The 12,500-nt window shown below is 44.9% G+C and overlaps 1 pseudogene; it reads right to left on the reverse strand.

The window, feature by feature from the left end:
• Positions 1-12,500, reverse strand: part of LOC116356837 (cytochrome P450 11B, mitochondrial-like) — a 16,164-nt pseudogene that overhangs the window by 3,309 nt on the left and 355 nt on the right.

A 12,500-nucleotide genomic window follows, 5' to 3' on the forward strand; every position in this document is an offset into this window, starting at 1 on the left:
AAGACTGAGACAGACGAGAGAGAGAGTGAGAGAGAGAAAGACTGAGACAGAGAGAGGGAGAGAGTGAACGAAGAGAAAGACTGAGACAGAGAGAGAGAGAGTGAGAGAGAAAAGACTGAGACAGGAGAGAGAGAGAGAGAGAGTGAGAGAGTGAGAGAGACGAGAAAGACTGGAGACAGAGAGAGGACGAGAATGTGAAGGAGAGCAAGACCTGCAGGACCAGAGGAGAACAGAGAGAGAGAGAGAGAGAGGAAAAGACTGAGACAGAGAGAGAGTGAGAGAGAGAGAGAAAGACTGAGACAGAGAGAGACAGAGAGAGAGAGTGAGAGAGAGAGAGAGAAAGACCGAGACTGAGAGAGACAGAGAGGAGGGATGAGAGAGAGAGTGAGAGAGAGAGAGAGAAAGACTGAGACAGAGAGAGACAGAGAGAGAGAGAGAGAGTGAGAGAGAGGAGGAGAGGAGAGAGAAGACTGAGACAGAGAGAGAGAGAGAGAGGAGAGAGGAGAGAGAGAGAGAGAGAGAGAGAGGAGAGAGAGAGAGAGAGAGAGAGAGAGAGAGAGAGAGGATGAGACGAGAGAGAGAGAGAGAGAGAAAGACTGAGACAGAGAGAGAAGAGAGTGAGAGAGAAAGACTGAGACAGAGAGAGGGAGAGAGTGAGAGAGAAAGACTGAGACAGAGAGAGAGAGAGTGAGAGAGAAAGACTGAGACAGAGAGAGAGAGAGAGAGAGAGTGAGAGTGAGAGAGAGAGAAAGACTGAGACAGAGAGAGAGAGAGTGAGAGAGAAAGACTGAGACAGAGAGAGACAGAGAGAGAGAGAGAGTGAGAGAGAAAGACAGACAGAGAGAGAGAGAGTTTTTTATAAAACCTTTATTTTTTGTGTTAGCATAAATAATGACACACTGCCTTTTCAGAAATGAACCAACAAATGTAATTCCTAAACTAAATAAATACATAACATATACATTCAACTTATTTCATCAGCAAAAAAAAAAAAAAAGCATTAACTGCAATGATGCCATGTAAAACCCTCCATTGCATATCACCAGTACCCTTTTGTAACGGTGGTTTGTACAGTGCCCTCCATGCTGGCTTTACCTTGTCATCAATGCCCAATTTTACCCTCCATGGAGTGTCTTTTCTATTTTTCAATTTATCTTTATTCAACACCTTGACACACCCCCTATACAAGTCCTTCCCATTCACCTCATCCAAACCCACCTCCTCCAACCCTCTCAAATCCAGCAATAACGCCTTTCTTTCTAACTCTGGGATATTTGGTGTAATCCCTAGTCTTGGAAATGAGACGTCTTCATCTTGTACCTTCTTCTTGTGGCTACTAAGCATACCCCATTCTTCCGCTGACAGAGCCTTCCTACAGCTCCCCAGCATTTGTCCGACAATCCTTTCCGACCCTCATCCCCAAATGTTCTGCCACCCGTCTTCCATCCATTAAGGCGGGCCCAACCATGGCCATTAACTGTCTTAAGGTGATGATTTTCCCCTTCACCAGAATCTTGGAGAAATGTGGAACAGCTGCAGTTGTACAATCCAGTCTTGCCCCATACAACAGAGGTTCCTCCAACAGCCAATGCACTGACTCCGCTGAAGTTCGTCTAGACACCTTCATTATGCTCCACACTCTGAGAAGGCCTCTGTAAAACGGAGGTACTCCCTCCCTAGAAATCTGGCTACTATCAACCAGAAATAAAGCCTTCTTTAAACCTAATCCTCCAACCCGCTGTAATACAAGACCTGCCACCCATCTCCACACCACATTTTCCGGTCCATAAAGCAACCTTTGAATAAACTGAAACCGGAAAGCAGCAGCCCTACTAGCAAGATGTACAAGACCTTGTCCCCCCCTCTTCTTTTGACAAATACAAAACACTTTGTGGAACCCAGTGATATTTATCCCAAAAGAAATCCACAAAAATTGCCTGTATCTTAGCCAGAAGGCCAGATGGTGGTTCTAAAACTGACAACCGATGCCACAGTGCAGATGCAATCACATTGTTAACTATAATAGTGCGCCCCCTATATGACATACAAGATAATAACCAACGCCATCTCCTCATCCTCCCTTCCACCATTTCAACCACCCCACTCCAATTTTTTTCCATAGTCCCCTCATCTCCTAGATATACTCCAAGATACTTAAAACCTCCCTTACACCATTCTAGCCCCCCTGGCAAAGCCATGATCCCTCCAGACCATTCTCCAATCTGTAACGCACAACTCTTTTCCCAATTTACCTTTGCAGAGGATATTCCCCTAAAACGATCAACCATTAGACTCAAGCTATCCACCTCCGCTTGATTTTTCACTAGCACAACTACATCATCAGCATAGGCTGAGAGACGAATAGGAGGAATATCCTCTGAAAAGTACACCCCTGCAATGCGACTTCTAATGCTATTTAGTAGTGGCTCTATAGCAATGGCATATAACATTTCTGACAAAGAACATCCCTGCCTAATACCTCTACACACTTTAAAAGGAGCACTCAAACCACCGTTAACTTTCAATACACTTTCAATGTCACCATATATCACCTTTATCATGGCAATAAAACCAGAGCTGAACCAAAACGCCTCAAACGTGTGCCATAAATATTGATGTTCAACTCGGTCAAATGCTTTTTCCTGATCAATTGAAATTAGACCAGCATCCAACCCAATAGCCCTAGAGATGTCCAAAAAAATCACGAATCAGAGAAATGTTATCCCCTATCTGCCTGCCAGGAACACAGTAGGACTGATCCGTATGTATGATTTGCCCCATCACCTCCCTCAGCCTGTTGGACAAAGCCTTTGACAATATCTTATAATCAGTGCACAATAAAGCCACCGGCCTCCAGTTCTTCACCTCCCTCGGGTCACCCTTTTTGGGCAGTAGGGTGAGGACAGCTCTTCTGCAGCTTATTGGTAGTAACCCTCCGGTTAAACTATCATTAGCTACTTCTAACCAATCCTCTCCCAACATAGCCCCAAAAGACTTAAAAAAGTCAACGGGAAGCCCATCAATGCCTGGTGCCCTTCCATTTTCCATGCCTTTTAATGCAGTGTATAAATCCTGCAAAGACAATGGTTGCTCAAGCTCAACCTGAGCTTCTGCAGCCACCTTTGGGAGCCCATCAAAGAACTGCTGTGTCACTGTTTTGTCCTCTTTGTACTCACACTTGTAGAGCTCAGCATAGAACTCTACTGCCCTCTTTCTAATTTCACTAGGGCTAGTGAGCTCTTGTCCAACAGCTGATTTGAGACAATGAATAATTTTTCTTTGTCCATTCTTTTTCTCTAAACCAAAGAAAAATTTGGATGAGGCATCCATTTCAGATATTCCCTGAAATGTACTTCTCACCAGTGCCCCCTGTGCTCTGATACCCAGCAGGTCTGCCAATGCAGTTTTTCTCCTCTTGAGGGCCTGAGTATGGCCTCGATCTCCTGTGGTCTCAACCAACGTCATGAGTTCCACTATTTCAATCTCTAGGGCTTTCATTGATCTGGTGATATCTTTGGTGACATTCCTCGTGTATTGATTACAAAATTGTTGAATCTGGATTTTCCCTATATCCCACCACTGTTGAATGGATACAAAACTAGCAACAGTTGCTGAAGTGAGCATCACTCAATAAAGTTATATTAAAATGCCAGTATGCGCTTTTGGGTTTTACATCGTTAATGAACACCACCTCTGTTATTAAACAATGATCAGAAAATCCCACTGGAGTTATCACACTTGATTTACAGACCTGAGATTGATGCTCAAAAACATAAAACCTATCTAACCTGGCCATAGAGATGATGTTCTCTCTCACATGCGCCCAGGTGTACTGCCTTGTTCCTCCATGTTGACTCCGCCAAATATCACACAATTCATTTGTTACAATGAGGCGTTTTAAAAACATCCTTGAGGTTCTTGGTAAATCACTAACTGTGCAGTTAAAATCCCCAGCAATAAACAAATAATCTTCTTTGTTACATTTCTCAATGGTATTTGATAATGTCTCTAAAAAACATACCCTCTCAACTGTCACCACTGGGGCATATACATTTATCAGACACAAAGTGATGTTTTCATACCTTGCTCTAACTTTTAATAACTTCCCTTCAACTACCTCTTCAACCTCATATGACAACGGCAAAAACCCTTTTCAGAACGAGATAACCACACCCCCACTTTTTGAGTTTTTATGACTACACACCACTGTCCCCCCCCCCACTCCTGTTGCCACATAACTTCATTTTCCAAATTACTATGCGTTTCTTGTAGAAGATTTATGTCACTTCCCTTTCCCCTAATTAACTCATACACCATGGCTCTTTTTTTACCATCTCTTGCCCCATTTACGTTTAAAGAAGAAATCTTAAAACTGCTCATGGATGAAAAAAATACAGAGGAAGATACAGCCACCACATCTCTTTACAGAGTTAAAACTGCAACTGAACTCTTTCATTTTCTTTAGAATTTACATCACTTATCACTCTCGTGACCACTTTCTTGAGTCTAGCCATTTCAGGGCTTTTCAAACTTCCCCCTGTAATTTTTGACATCAGAAACTTTGCTGATTCAATAAACAATTCATGTTCAGGGAAAAAATCAGTTACATTGTAATCCTGCATATATTTCTTCCCTTTTGTCAACTTCAAAATTTGACGTATCTTCTCGATCCCATACCTCCCTTCCACCCCATTTATCTCACTATATTGTTGTGACGCGTCAGATGACTCACTCTCACTATCCTCCCCAGAAGAATACTCCACCATCTCTACACCTTGTTCATCTTCAATTGATTTATCAAACTCTACCTTTCTCTTAGAATTAGACCCTTCACCACCCCTTAAATTCTTCCTTTTACTCCTTGGTATTTTGAAAACATCCGCTTCCTTTTCCGTTATTTCAATCTCCTCTTGACCTCCAATTTCATTTTCCAGCACCACCTCAGCGACGGCAGTCGCAATCTCACCTACTGTTTCCCCTCCCTCTTTGTTCTGATCTACCACAATTGCCCCCGTATCCACACTGCCTTCCTCTCCTGCTTTTCCAACCACATCTGCCCACCTTCTCTCTTCTCCTGTACCCTTATTATGTTCATCTCTTCGCGGTGGTGCGTTAGTTGCACTCGCACTAAAACTACTACCAGGCTCAGCTCGCTCATTTTCGGGACAACTACGCACCAAATGCCCCTCTCTTCCACATCCAAAGCATTTCATTGATTTAGTAGATGCATAGAAGACATAATCAAATCCATCAATCTTAAAGCTAAATGCTAAATTCAGTTAATCTCCTTCCTTTTTTAAAATCATATGCACTTGTCTCCTATGAGACACGACATGTTTCAACAACGGAGATTTGCATCCAAAAAGAACCTTCTTTATTGTAGATACTATTTGATCATGGCGAGATAACTCTCGCTCCAACACTTCATCTCTAACAAATGGTGGCACGTTAGAAAGTATAACTTTCTTCACCGGATTCATAAGCGGAAATACCGGGGTCTGTGTCTCCCTTAACACAACACCCCTCTCAACTAACCATCTCTCTCAGAGAGACTGAGAGCACATCCACACCAACACATCCACACCAGCACATCCACACCAACACATCCACACCAACACATCCCCACCAACACATCCACACCAACACATCCACACCAACACATCCACACCAACACATCCACACCAACATATCCACACTAACGCATGCACACCAACACATCTAAACTAACACACATCCACACAAACACATCCCCACTAACATATCCACACCAACACATCCACACAAACACACATCCACACTAACACATCCACACCAACATATCCACACTAACACATGCACACCAACACATCTAAACTAACACACATCCACACAAACACATCCCCACTAACATATCCACACCAACACATCCACACTAACACACGTCCACACCAACACATCCACACCAACACATCCACACTAACACATCCACACTAACATTAGTCCACACCAACACATCCACACCAACACATCCACACTAACACACGTCCACACCAACACATCCACACCAACACATCCACACAACACATCCACACTAACACATCCACACCAACACATCCACACTAACACACGTCCACACCAACACATCCACACTAACACATCCACACCAACACATCCACACTAACACACGTCCACACCAACACATCCACACCAACACATCCACACTAACACACGTCCACACTAACACATCCACACTAACACACGTCCACACCAACACATCCACACCAACACATCCACACTAACACACGTCCATACCAACACATCCACACCAACACCTCCACACTAACACATCCACACCAACACATCCACACTAACACACGTCCACACCAACACATCCACACCAACACATCCACACTAACACACGTCCACACTAACACATCCACACCAACACATCCACACCAACACATCCACACTAACACACATCCACACTAACACATCCACATCCAACACATCCATACTAACACATCCACACCAACACATCCACACCAACACATCCACACCAACACATCCACACCAACACATCCACACTAACACACGTCCACACTAACACATCCACACCAACACATCCACACCAACACATCCACACTAACACACGTCCACACTAACACATCCACACCAACACATCCACACCAACACATCCACACTAACACACGTCCACACTAACACATCCACACCAACACATCCACACTAACACACGTCCACACTAACACATCCACACCAACACATCCACACTAACACACGTCCACACTAACACATCCACACTAACACATCCACACTAACACACGTCCACACTAACACATCCACACTAACACACGTCCACACTAACACATCCACACTAACACATCCACACTAACACACGTCCACACTAACACATCCACACCAACATATCCACACTAACACATCCACACTAACACACGTCCACACTAACACATCCACACTAACACACGTCCACACTAACACATCCACACTAACACATCCACACTAACACATCCACACTAACACATCCACACTAACACATCCACACCAACACATCCACACTAACACATCCACACTAACACACGTCCACACTAACACATCCACACTAACACATCCACACTAACACATCCACGCTAACACATCCACACTAACACATCCACACTAAAACACATCCACACCAACACATCCACACTACCACATCCACACTAACACATCCACACCAACACATCTACACTAACACATCCACACTAACACATCCACACCAACACATCCACACCAACACATCCACACTAACACATCCACACTAACACATCCACACTAACACATCCACACTAACACATCCACACCAACACATCCACACCAACACATCCACACTAACACACGTCCACACTAACACATCCACACTAACACATCCACACTAACACATCCACACTAACACATCCACACTAACACACGTCCACACTAACACATCCACACCAACACATCCACACTAACACATCCACACTAACACATCCACACTAACACATCCACACTAACACATCCACACTAAAACATCCACACCAACACATCCACACCAACACATCCACACTAACACACGTCCACACTAACACATCCACACTAACACACTTCCACACCAACACATCCACACCAACACATCCACACTAACACACGTCCACACCAACACATCCACACCAACACCTCCACACTAACACATCCACACCAACACATCCACACTAACACACGTCCACACCACACAATCCACACCAACACATCCACACCAACACATCCACACTAACACACGTCCACACTAACACATCCACACCAACACATCCACACCAACACATCCACATCCAACACATCCATACTAACACATCCACACCAACACATCCACACCAACACATCCACACCAACACATCCACACTAACACACGTCCACACTAACACATCCACACCAACACATCCACACCAACACATCCACACTAACACACGTCCACACTAACACATCCACACCAACACACCCACACCAACACATCCACACTAACACACGTCCACACTAACACATCCACACCAACACATCCACACTAACACACGTCCACACTAACACATCCACACCAACACATCCACACCAACACATCCACACGAACACACATCCACACTAACACATCCACATCCAACACATCCATACTAACACATCCACACCAACACATCCACACCAACACATCCACACCAACACATCCACACCAACACAATCCACACTAACACACGTCCACACTAACACATCCACACCAACACATCCACACCAACACATCCACACTAACACACGTCCACACTAACACATCCACACCAACACATCCACACCAACACATCCACACCAACACATCCACACTACACACGTCCACACTAACACATCCACACCAACACATCCACACTAACACACATCCACACTAACACATCCACACCAACACATCCACACCAACACATCCACACTAACACACGTCCACACTAACACATCCACATCCACACTAACACACGTCCACACTAACACATCCACACTAACACACGTCCACACTAACACATCCACACTAACACACGTCCACACTAACACATCCACACCAACATATCCACACTAACACATCCACACTAACACACGTCCACACTAACACATCCACACTAACACATCCACACTAACACATCCACACCAACACATCCACACTAACACACGTCCACACCAACACATCCACACCAACACATCCACACTAACACACGTCCACACTAACACATCCACACCAACACATCCACACCAACACATCCACACTAACACACATCCACACTAACACATCCACATCCAACACATCCATACTAACACATCCACACCAACACATCCACACCAACACATCCACACCAACACATCCACACCAACACATCCACACTAACACACGTCCACACTAACACATCCACACCAACACATCCACACTAACACACGTCCACACTAACACATCCACACCAACACATCCACACCAACACATCCACACTAACACACGTCCACACTAACACATCCACACCAACACATCCACACTAACACACGTCCACACTAACACATCCACACCAACACATCCACACTAACACACGTCCACACTAACACATCCACACTAACACATCCACACTAACACACGTCCACACTAACACATCCACACTAACACACGTCCACACTAACACATCCACACTAACACATCCACACTAACACACTCCACACTAACACATCCACACCAACACATCCACACTAACACATCCACACTAACACATCCACACTAACACATCCACACTAACACATCCACACTAACACATCCACACTAACACATCCACACTAACACATCCACACATCCACACTAACACATCCACACTAACACACGTCCACACTAACACATCCACACTAACACATCCACACTAACACATCCACACTAACACATCCACACTAACACACGTCCACACTAACACATCCACACCAACACATCCACACTAACACATCCACACTAACACATCCACACCAACACATCCACACCAACACATCCACACTAACACATCCACACTAACACATCCACACTAACACATCCACACTAACACATCCACACTAACACATCCACACCAACACATCCACACCAACACATCCACACCAACACATCCACACTAACACACATCCACACTAACACATCCACACTAACACATCCACACTAACACATCCACACTAACACATCCACACTAACACACGTCCACACTAACACATCCACACCAACACATCCACACCAACACATCCACACGAACACATCCACACTAACACATCCACACCAACACATCCACACTAACACATCCACACTAACACACTAACACATCCACACTAACACATCCACACTAACACACGTCCACACTAACACACGTCCACACTAACACATCCACACCAACACATCCACACTAACACATCCACACTAACACATCCACACTAACACACATCCACACTAACACACGTCCACACTAACACATCCACACTAACACACGTCCACACTAACACATCCACACTAACACATCCACACTAACACATCCACACTAACACACGTCCACACTAACACATCCACACCAGCACATCCACACCAACACATCCACACTAACACATCCACACTAACACATCCACACCAACACATCCACACCAACACATCCACACTAACACATCCACACTAACACATCCACACTAACACACGTCCACACCAACACACGTCCACACCAACACATCCACACTAACACAACCACACTAACACACGTCCACACTAACACACGTCCACACTAACACACGTCCACACTAACACACATCCACACTAACACATCCACACTAACACACGTCCACACCAACACACCAACACATCCACACTAACACACGTCCACACTAACACATCCACACTAACACACGTCCACACTAACACACATCCACACTAACACATCCACCATCCTCATCCCACAACTCTCTGACAAAACTGAAACCTACTTGAAGGTAACTGTTGCCCCTGGCGTCCAGTTTCCACGTCATCTCCCAACATCCACACTAACACATCCACACTAACACATCCACACTAACACATCCACACTAACACACGTCCACACTAACACATCCACACTAACACACGTCCACACCAACACATCCACACTAAACACATCCACACTAACACACGTCCACACCAACACATCCACACCAACACAATCCACACCAAGACACATCAAATTAGGAATTTTAGGAAAAATGAAAATGTGAAAGAAGAAAACCTTCCAGGGCGAAGCGGAAGAGGTCAGGGCTGGGGTCGATAGTCAGACTGTACCCCCTCTCCTCCTTTCCTCCCTCTTTCTCCACACGGGTCGCTAGCTGATGACAGAAATCCCTCGCTACTTCGTCTAGGAGGGGCAGGAAGCGACGTACAGCAGGAGCCATCATCACCTCCCTGTTGAGCAGGAGACGGTCGGCACGCCACTCTGCCCCATTCCTGGTGGTAGAGAGGACCACTGTCAAAATACTGACCATATTCCCACCCTCCATACACTCTGACAAACTCTCTCTCTCTCTCTCTCTCACACACACACACACACACACACACACACACACACACACACACACACACACACACACACACACACACCGCACACGCACTCACACACGCACTCACACACACAAACACACAGGTATGTACTTGAGGAAGACTCCCTTGCTGTGCTGCCGTGTCTCTCTGTGTGTGGCCCATGGCTGCAGGGTCATGCGTCGGGGGTGAAGGCCCTCAGAGCGGAGCAGCTCACTGATGTCAGACGGCAGCAGGATATTCACAGTGCTCTGGGTGCCCAGACGCTCCCTGTTAGAGACACAACCGACACAGTACATGAAACATGACAGCACACACACACACGTACACACATACACACACATACTCACACACACACACACACACACACACACACACACACACACACACACACAAACACACACACACACACACACACATTCACCGTAGTACAAGAACCTGTGGATGGACACCTGGCTCCACCAGCCAGGTCACCAGTGATACAAGTCAGTATTCAACGTCCATCCATGTCTGAGGACATTGGGAGATGACGTGGAAACTGGACGCCAGGGGCAACAGTTACCTTCAAGTAGGTTTCAGTTTTGTCAGAGAGTTGTGGGATGAGGATGGTGGATGGGTGTCAGCATCTGCCTCTGATTCCAACGGTTAATACCTTAACCTTTCAGAGTTAATACCTTAACCTTTCAGAGTTACTACCTTAACCTTTCAGAGTTAATACCTTAACCTTTCAGAGTTAATACCTTAACCTTTCAGAGTTAATACCTTAACCTTTCAGTTACTACCTTAACCTTTCAGAGTTACTACCTTAACCTTTCAGAGTTAATACCTTAACCTTTCAGAGTTAATACCTTAACCTTTCAGAGTTACTACCTTAACCTTTCAGAGTTAATACCTTAACCTTTCAGAGTTAATACCTTAACCTTTCAGAGTTAATACCTTAACCTTTCAGTTACTACCTTAACCTTTCAGAGTAACTACCTTAACCTTTCAGAGTTAATACCTTAACCTTTCAGAGTTAATACCTTAACCTTTCAGAGTTACTACCTTAACCTTTCAGAGTTACTACCTTAACCGTTCAGAGTTAATACCTTAACCTTTCAGAGTTACTACCTTAACCTTTCAGAGTTAATACCTTAACCTTTCAGAGTTAATACCTTAACCGTTCAGAGTTAATACCTTAACCTTTCAGAGTTACTACCTTAACCTTTCAGAGTTAATACCTTAACCTTTCAGAGTTAATACCTTAACCTTTCAGAGTTAATACCTTAACCTTTCAGAGTTAGTACCTTAACCTTTCAGAGTTAAGAGAAACATGATGTGAGACTGTGAGAGCTGGTAAGGCCCACAGCGTCACACTGCCACACACACGTTCATACAA

Source organism: Oncorhynchus kisutch, linkage group LG2 (assembly GCF_002021735.2).
Source record: "Oncorhynchus kisutch isolate 150728-3 linkage group LG2, Okis_V2, whole genome shotgun sequence".
Taxonomy (NCBI): Eukaryota; Metazoa; Chordata; class Actinopteri; order Salmoniformes; family Salmonidae; genus Oncorhynchus; species Oncorhynchus kisutch.